Genomic DNA, 9,112 nt, shown 5'->3' with positions numbered 1-9,112 from the left:
ATATATATATATATATATATATACACACACGTATATATATATATATATATTTTTAAACCTATACATTCATGGACTTTTATAAGGTTTTTTAAATAGCCTATAACATTGAAATATGCTAATCAAAAATAGTTTGAAATGCAAGAAGAAAATAACTGGATCTCTGAAATAGAATTTAACATTGCTCTCTCCTCAATTACCAGAGAAACTATTTTAAGATATATATAAGGGCACAGAGAATTTAAATAATAAATTAACAATATTAAATCAAAGCATATGTATTGCATTTTGCACCTTAAAAATATAAAGTGCAGGATGTCAACAGGATAGCAAAATAGGAAGCCCCTGATTCTCCTTTCCCCAAGGAGCCATCTACTCAACTATACATGGACCGAATCCCTCTGAGAGATTCCCATAAACCAGTGAGGAGGTTCATGCATCCCAGATGAGGACCAAATTAGCTGTATCCAAACTGGTAGAAAGATCCGGGCCACTCACTTACCATAGTCGCTCTCCTTGGCTCAGTGTGGCACCATCAGAAGACTTAAGAGTTCCTGGCTTCTCCCTGGGGAGGAAAGAAGACTGAAATATACTTTCAGGGAACAAGGCTGCCCAAGGGACTGATTCTGTTTTGCCTGAATCTAAGCACTAACAGGAAAAGGTGTCAGCTTGGGAGCTGCCCAGAACAAAGGTGGCAATTTGGACTAGCCGCACACTTGCTAGCCAAAGTCCCTCCCCCCAGCTCAGCATATAATGAGCAGAAAATCCTCAACTCCCAGCTTTTCCCTGAGGAGGGGAACGTGCCTGCTGCACCCATTGTTTTAGCTTTTCAGAGGGCAGTCCAAGAAACTGGTTTTTGTTTGCCTATGAAGACAGCTAATGGGGCCCAGCATGCTCTAGGTGCCCGGGGCCACAGAAAACGAAAGAGAACTGGGAGGCTTGCTGCTGCTCCTCTCAGGCGTCCAGCACACAAAGCTAATACTGCTCTGAGGCCTCTCCCTTGAAGAAAGGTCAAGAGTTGTATGCATGCATATAAGCATAACCAATGGACACACACACTAGGGGGGTAGGGCATGTGCTGGGGGATGGGAGTGGCCAGGGAGAGGTCAATGGGGGAAAAAGGAGACATAGGTGTGATACTATATGTAATACTTTAAACAATAAAATATCTTAAAAAAAAGGTCAAAGAGTAAAACTTGTACCCAGTGTCCCTGACTTCAAAAACATATTACAAAGCTCCAGTAACTAAAAGGCATGCATGGTACTGGCTTAAAAACATACATATAGATCAATGAAACAAAGGACCTGAGCCAAAGTCATATAGCACACCCTGCGGGCTGCAGCTGAGCTCTTGCCCTTCCTGAGAAATCCCACACTCTACCCACCTGGGCCAGGTCCCAGCCCAGGCCCACCTGGACATCCCTGACTGTGTTCAAAGGACAGACTATATCCTGATAAAGGAGACTGAGTGAAGGAGCCAGCTCCCCATCACTGCTACATGGGCTGGGTCAGAAACAGAGGCTGTCTTTGAAGGAAAACCGGCCAGGAACAGGCAGAGATGGTTTCCTAGACAACTTTTAGATAACCTCACAGCTTCCAGAAAACCAGCTGGACCTGTGTTCGAGTTGCTGCAGCTTTGGATCTTTACAGACGTCAGACTGGGACCCTGGGGTTCCCAGCCACAAGTCTCCTTGGCTATCTCAGGCTCTTTGGAAGGTTATAGATTTGCAGCCCTGCATGCACAGTTCACTCCCTTGTTTGGCTTCTGGCGATTTTTCCCAGGCTCCATGCTTGGGCCAAAACATATCCCTCACACCTGTCTGGGCCTCCGGTGAGGTGCTGCTGGGCTGTGACTCATAATGAGGGGGATGGGGGTGGAGTGAGGGGGGAGGGTTAGTCAAGAAGCCCACCAGCAATGGACCAAACACCTTTTGAATGAGTCTAAGAGGAAAGATCTTTGGCCCGTGTGCACTCAGATGTTTCTCATCCTAGCACTCCCCTGCCACATGGTAGATTAAAAAAGAAAACAAACAGGGTTTTTGGGCAAGGACACAAGATACAAAGACATCCGTTCAATTCAATGTAATCCTCAAATCCCAATCTTACAAATAGAGCTAATCATGTTCTTGCCTGATACCTCTGCATCGTTTAATATAATCGTTAGTAGTAGAATTGTTGAGTGACTTTAACGTGCCAGACACTGTGCTAAGAGCTTTATATACATTTTTGTATTTTGTTCTCATGACAATAATTTGAATCAGATTATATCACTTTCTTTATTTTTAATATAGGAATCTGTGGTATGAATCCATAATAAAGACAGCAGCTTTCTTTGTAGGGTCTCCTTCTTATAAAGGAAAACACCAGCAGAGGTGAGAGGAAGGCCACACACCTTTCTCAAGAGATTCTAACATCAATAAGGAGATCAGAGTGGAAGGCTATGAGAATAAATATTTTCTGAGCACCTACTAACTACCTTCTGGAAACAAGAAATAGCAAAGATTTGGGGTGGGGTGATCAGGGTTAGAACTTCTATGGAGCAAGTTACTCCTGATCAAGAGACATCAACCTTTAGATTGCTAATATTAATAAATCTTAAATCATGCCCACGAGCTGTGGGGATAAAGAACATTCACTTTATATTAGAAAAAATATTAAAGACTATATTGCAAACATAACTAGAAGGAAAAGAACATATTTCCCCCCTTCAGGTGATGGCAAGAAGACATTTGATAAAAAATTAAGCACCTTCTCCTGATTAAAACACTTAGAAAGTTAAGAAAATAATATTTACTTATAAACATAATATCATAAACTAATAATGATGAAACAGGAATTTTAGGGGTAAAATGGGACAGGTTTAGAAAATTTTAGAAATTTTGGAAATTAAGAGCACCATGGAGGAAGCACAGGGCTGCAGGGCAGCAGAAGGTATATTTCCATAGAATAGGGGAAGCTGAAAAGCTGCAACAGGTACATTTCCATAGAATGAGGGAGCTGGGAACAGCAAAAGGTCTATATTTACAAAATAAAGAGAAGGAAGCCCTTCATCCAGAAGAAGAAGAAAGCCCAGAGGGAATAGGAAAACAATAAGGAAGGAGGGGGGAGAGCCTCACATGTCCCCTGTGAGGATTGACCTTTGAGCCCAGGAGTTACTATAGTAACCAGTCTAAGGGAATACTGACCAATCAGAGGGGATAGCAGAGCACCAGAATTTTAGCCTTTATAAACCATAGGGAAAAGGAACTCAGTAGGACCCTTTCCCCCCTCCCTACTTGGGAGTCCATTCTGTGGGACTCTTTCCCTCTCCCCATGTGGGAGTCTGTACTTGTTCTTCAATAAATCTCCACCTTTGCTATATCACTTTCTGTCCGTACATTCATTCTGTGATTCCAGCGGACAAAGAACCCAGGTTTCAGTCCAAAAATTCCGTTTCACTGACATGATACTTAAGGACACACTGGAGTCATTCCTACTAACATCATAAGCAAGACAATAAAGCAAACTGTTTCCATTGCTAGTTCTTATTTTTCTGGAAGTCCTATTTAAATCTAATAAGATGTTAAAAAGAAAAGGGTAGTATTGTTATGCCCAGATTTCAGGATCCCCAAGAGACCACACCAGGGAGCCAGCTGTGTCCGATGCAAAAGTATAAGAATCTTCATTCAAGCTAGCTTGAGCTCCCCCCACACTCGCCGATGCAGCGGCTGGGGCAGGGAGAGTGAGCTTTCTGGATAGAGAGGTTTTATAGGGGGGTTGGAGTAAGGGGAGGAGAGAGGACTGTGGGCCATGCCGATTGGCCAGGTGCAAGTCGGTATCTTGTTACACAGGATGTGGTCATATCTATGGCGCGCACTTCCCTTGATTATCATTGGTTAGTTTAAAGAAATCCTAGGTATGGCTAACAGGGGCTTGGACTTCTGGGAAGAAGTTTCTTGCTGAGCACATGGCTGCTGCCCAAAAATGGAGGATTCGGGGCAAGATGGAGGGCGTAGCCCTCGCCCTTTCAGTATAATTACCATAATGTGAAGAATATAAGATTATGTGCCCAGAAATGTCAAGAAAATAAACTGGAAATTTCAAGACTCAGTGAGAGTTTAGTTAATAAGCCTATTTTAAAATGAACAAAAATCTACATTTTTACACAAAACAATGGTAACCAGTTTAGAAATGCCAAAGAGAATCTTTTGAGTTAGAATAGCTGTAAAAATAAATGATCTAGAAACACCACACAGAAGAATACAGGGTGGGGCAAAAGTAGGTTTACAGTTGTGAGTACGGGAAACAGAGTTTACTCTTGTATTATTATTTATTAATTATCATATTATTTCCCATATAAACAACTATAAACTTACTTTTGCCCCCACTTTATATGTAAGACCTTCATGTAGAAGGCTAAAAAACTTTCCAGAGATATATGAGGATTTCACATTTAAATATGGAATGCAGTTATATTTAACATATTGATACTTTCCATGTTTTCTATGACTAGACAAAATTTTTATAATAAAAGAAAGGTAGTAAGTATAATAAAGGAAAAAAAGGCTGAATGAGACACAGTTGTGATCCACTGGGTACTTTGCCAAAAATGAATGATGAAGCCCTGACCGGTTTGGCTCAGTGGATAGAGTGTTGGCCTGCGGACTCAAGGGTCCCAGGTTCAATTCCAGTCAGGGCCATGTACCTTGGTTGCGGGCACATCCCTAGTAGGGGGTGTGCAGGAGGCAGCTGATCAATGTTTCTAACTCTCTATTCCTCTCCCCTCCTCTCTGTAAAAAATCAATAAAATAGATTTTTTTTAAATGAATGATGAACATAAAAAGAATGATGTAAGGGGTATGTGAGGTGGATCGAAGGGGAAAGAGACTAGAATAGGAAGGACTGGCAAGAATACCGCGATGGCAACAACTAAGAAAGGAAGGAAAAAGTGAAAAGGAAAAACATCTTTGAGAAAGAATTCACTGGATTTAAAAAATAGAATAAAGACACTGAATGAAAGAAGAATCTATGAAGACCAGAAGTATCTATGCTGTTCATGTCGATATGTAAGTTAACTACGATAATAGCAGTGCTTGAAAAGCATTTAAAGAAAGAGAGCAGTAGACAAGAATGTGGCCCAATTATAGTGATCATGAGAAAAGAGGGGTTGTATATTCAAATATTGTAAGTTTCAAAAGAGAAGGGAAGAAAGAATTGTGATAAGACAAATATGATGGTTATTGCTCAATTTCAAAAAAAAGCACATCATTCTATTATTTCAAAGAATATAACAACATTTTAATAGGATGAACTTAAGAGGAAACACATTAGGATTACAGTTTAAAAATGAAGTCACCATGTGACCCTGAACAATTATAAGTCTAAAAAGTAAGTCTGTATTGTAATTCTGTTGGATTGGAAGCTTCTTGTGGAATGAGGGTAATTCTATTTGGACTTCATAACTTCTACAGTCTATACTGCAGTGCTAGGTTTCTCTCTGAAACAAAATGAAGAAAATCTGGCAACACAAAGCCCCACACAGTTATAAAATCTGTGAGTCATCACAGCAGATATGCACAAAGTTATTTAGCACAGGTGTTTCTGAAGTTGGGACACATTTAGGGAGTTCGAAGTACCTATGGTTTTCAAACTCTTACTTCTCCCGGTGTGATTCTGTGCTAATGTTAGTACACAAAGATATAACATTAAATGTGCCATATTTCTAGGTGACTCATTAGCTACTAGGAATTTGTTACAGGAGAGCCAGAACTTTCAAACAGATCTACATTTATTTGGTAATTTCTATAATTATACTTATGTATTTAAAGAAAATTCCAGAGAATATGAAATTACATGGAAATCACATGAGTGGATAAATAGTTTATACACAACATATTATTTTGATATACTCCAATCACTGAAACTAGAAACTCTTTTGTCTAAAATATACACCTATTTTTGCACTTAGGTGATACTGTAACTATTAACAGCCAAATATAACTTCTTCACTATACTGAAAGACCCTTGTATAGAGACCATGTTTCATTCATTTCAATATTATTGTTTACAAAAACAGTGTCTTGCTATAGTAAGCATTCATTTAATGTTTCTTAACTAAGTGGATGAATTAATCAAGTTGATAATTTAAAAGTTGTATTATTATGAAGCAATTACAAATCCTATCTAATAAAGTAGTAATATGCAAATTAACCATCACTCCAACACACAAGATGGTCACCCCCATGTGGACACAAGATGGCCGCCACAAGATGGCTGACAGGGGAGGGCAGTTGTGGGAGATCAGGCCAGCAGGGGAGGGCAGTTGGGAGGGACCAGGCCTGAAAGGGACAGCAGTTGGAGGTGATCAGGCCTGCAGGGTAGGGCAGTTGGGGGGGGACCAGGCCTGCAGGGGAGGGCAGTTGGGGGCAATTGGGCTGGTAGGGGAGCAGTTAGGCATTGATCAGGCTGGCAGGGGAGTGGGTAGGGGCAATCAGTCAGGCAGGTAGGCGAGCGGTTGAGAGCCAGCAGTCCTGGATTGTGAGAGGGATGTCTGACTGCCCCTTTAGGCCCGATCACAATCCCGGGGTCCCAGATTGGAGACGGTGCAGGCTGGGCTGAGGGACACACACACCCTGCACTAATTTCATGCACCAGGCCTCTAGTAATTCAATAAAAACCTTCAAGATGAACTATATTAACTATTCAATTTGCTAAAAAGTGGGAGTTTGATTAAAGAGTTTTATGGTTCCCACATCATTTTATTTTACAAATATATACAAATAATCATTTGGTTTGAACTCTAGTTTAGAAATTTCTATTATATACCATTTTATTGCCTTCAAGTCTCAGAGCAAGAGCAATATGTTGAAGGTATGTACTTAATTATTTTATAACTACAAATTTTGTAGACTATCAGAATTCACTATTCTGCACATCACTTTTAGCTGCAAAACACGTGAGGTAGAGATATAAATTGTAAGGAGATTTGAGTGGTTCTATGCTATATGAACCAAGAATTTTATGGAAGCAATTGTATCAAATTTTTGTAAATCTAAATTTTCCTCTATCACTTAATGAACTCTTCTTTCCAACATAACACAAACACACACACATACACACACACATGCACGCACACATGCACACAATAAAATACAGAATGAGTTAAATTAGAAAAAGAGCTGGTTTTTTGTTGTTGGTTTTTTTTGGGGGGGTACTTATAGTGCTCTGAATAAATTTGAGATCCATATGCACAGAATGGAGTACTTGAGGTTAAAATTCAGTTCAGCTCAATAAACATTTATTCAGCATCCATATGGGACGGTTCTGTGTTGGCTACCATAGTCTGCAAAAATGCAAGTCCTCTTGGAGCTCAAAGTCCACTGAAAAAATCAGGCATGTGTATTACAATTAAAGCTAGTTAGTTAACATAAAATGCTCTATCTCTGTTACTATGATAAGTTGTTTAATCTATAATCCTTGATTTCTTCATTTGCAATATAAGGGAAGTGATAGAATCTATTTCAGACATTGTTCTGAGAATATAATAAGATACTGTATATAAAACTGGGATATTAAAGTCACTCAACAATTCTATTACTAGTAATTACTTCAAATAGTCCAGAGAGAGGTATCATAGACAAGAAAATGATTAGCTCTGTTTGTAGGATTAGGGTTTAATAGTTTAATAATTAACGGAAGAAGTGATAAATTCATAAAAGATGAAGCAATCACAGAAACCTAGGTACAAACATTGGTTTTACCACTTACTAGCTATGAGCTTTTTTTGAGAATGTTATCTGACCTGTAAAATAAAAATTATAACATATTAGAAGCCTGGTGCACGAAATTTGTGCACTAGGGGGCAGGGGGGTTGTTCCTCAGCCCAGCCTGCACCCTCTCCAATCTGGGAACCCACGAGGGATGTCCAACTGCCAGTTCAGGCCTGATCCCTGTGTAAATTGAAATTTACAAAAATTTGATACAATTGCTTCCACAGGGATTGAGCTTAAATGGGCAGTAGGACATCCCTCTCACAATTCAGGACTGTTGGCTTCCAACTACTCACCTGCCTGCCTGCCTGATTTCCCCTAACTGCTTCTGCCTGCCAGCCTGATCACCCTCTAACCACTCCCCTGCCAGCCTAATTGATGCCTAACTGCTCCCCTGCTGGCCCAATTGCCCCCAACTGCCCTCCCCTGCCAGCCTGAACTCACCCCCAAGTGCCCTCCCCTGCCGGCCTGATCTCACTCCTAACTGTCCTCCCCTGCCAGCCTAATCACCCTTAATGGCCCGTGCCTTGGCCCTCACCAAGATGGCTTTGTCTGGAAGGAAATCGGACATCCGGAAGATGGCCAGTCGACCCGGTCTAATTAGCATATTACCCTTTTATTAGTATAGATAGATTATATAGGATAGGATTGCTTAAATGGGAAGGGAGTCTTTTTCAGCAGAAGGAGATGGCTCTTGGCAGACAAAAACACACAATCCCTATATCTGGACTGAAAGCCAGCCATATTCACTATACTGCCAAAGCGGTCCCAGATTAGGTTCTGATTAATTGGTTTTGATGCCAGTCAGCATCAAAAGCTCTGCCTCCTAGGCAGCCATTGGCTCCTGACACTTCACCCAGATTTGGTTCTGATTGGTCGGTTTCTATGCCAGTCAGCTCCTCTGGGCCTACCTCTGGGCCTGATCAAAGAGGTGAGGCTGATCAGCAGCCCCTAGAGGCCGAATAGAAACAGAGGCACAGCTGCTGGTGAAGCCGGGAGAGAAAGAGAGAGGCAACAGCTGATCAACAGCTGCGACAGAGGCTGTGGATCAGACCGTGCCTCTCTCCAGGCCTGATCTGCAGCCCTCTCCGCAGTCAGTGCTGGGTTGCTGCGCCAGCACTGGCTGGAGTCAGTGCTGGGTCACCACGCAGCCCAGCACTGACTTCCAGTGCTTGGTCGAGCCTGAGGTTGTTAGGGGCCCTGGCTCTTTATATATATAGATATCTCATAGGGCTGTAGTGAGAATTAAATGAGACAATATATGTGAAAATATTGCCTGACACATAGCAAGCATTGACAAAAAGAAGGAAAGAAGGGAGGCAGGGCAGGAGGAAAGAAGGGAAGAAAAGAATAAATAACTGCTGGAG

At 41.2% G+C, this 9,112-nt stretch overlaps 1 long non-coding RNA gene across 1 annotated transcript in view; it reads right to left on the bottom strand.

Moving 5' to 3' along the window:
* The window catches only part of LOC111826644, a 140,623-nt gene that overhangs the window by 87,553 nt on the left and 43,958 nt on the right, over positions 1 to 9,112 (bottom strand). The window contains exon 3 of the long non-coding RNA XR_002829997.1: positions 500 to 562. This is a non-coding gene — a long non-coding RNA (uncharacterized LOC111826644). The remainder of the gene's footprint in view (positions 1 to 499; positions 563 to 9,112) is intronic.

Source organism: Myotis lucifugus, unplaced genomic scaffold, assembly GCF_000147115.1.
Source record: "Myotis lucifugus unplaced genomic scaffold, Myoluc2.0 scaffold_92, whole genome shotgun sequence".
Classification (NCBI taxonomy): Eukaryota; Metazoa; Chordata; class Mammalia; order Chiroptera; family Vespertilionidae; genus Myotis; species Myotis lucifugus.
The sequence above is the reverse complement of the archived record's forward strand: the minus strand, read 5'-3'. Positions and strand labels throughout refer to the sequence as shown.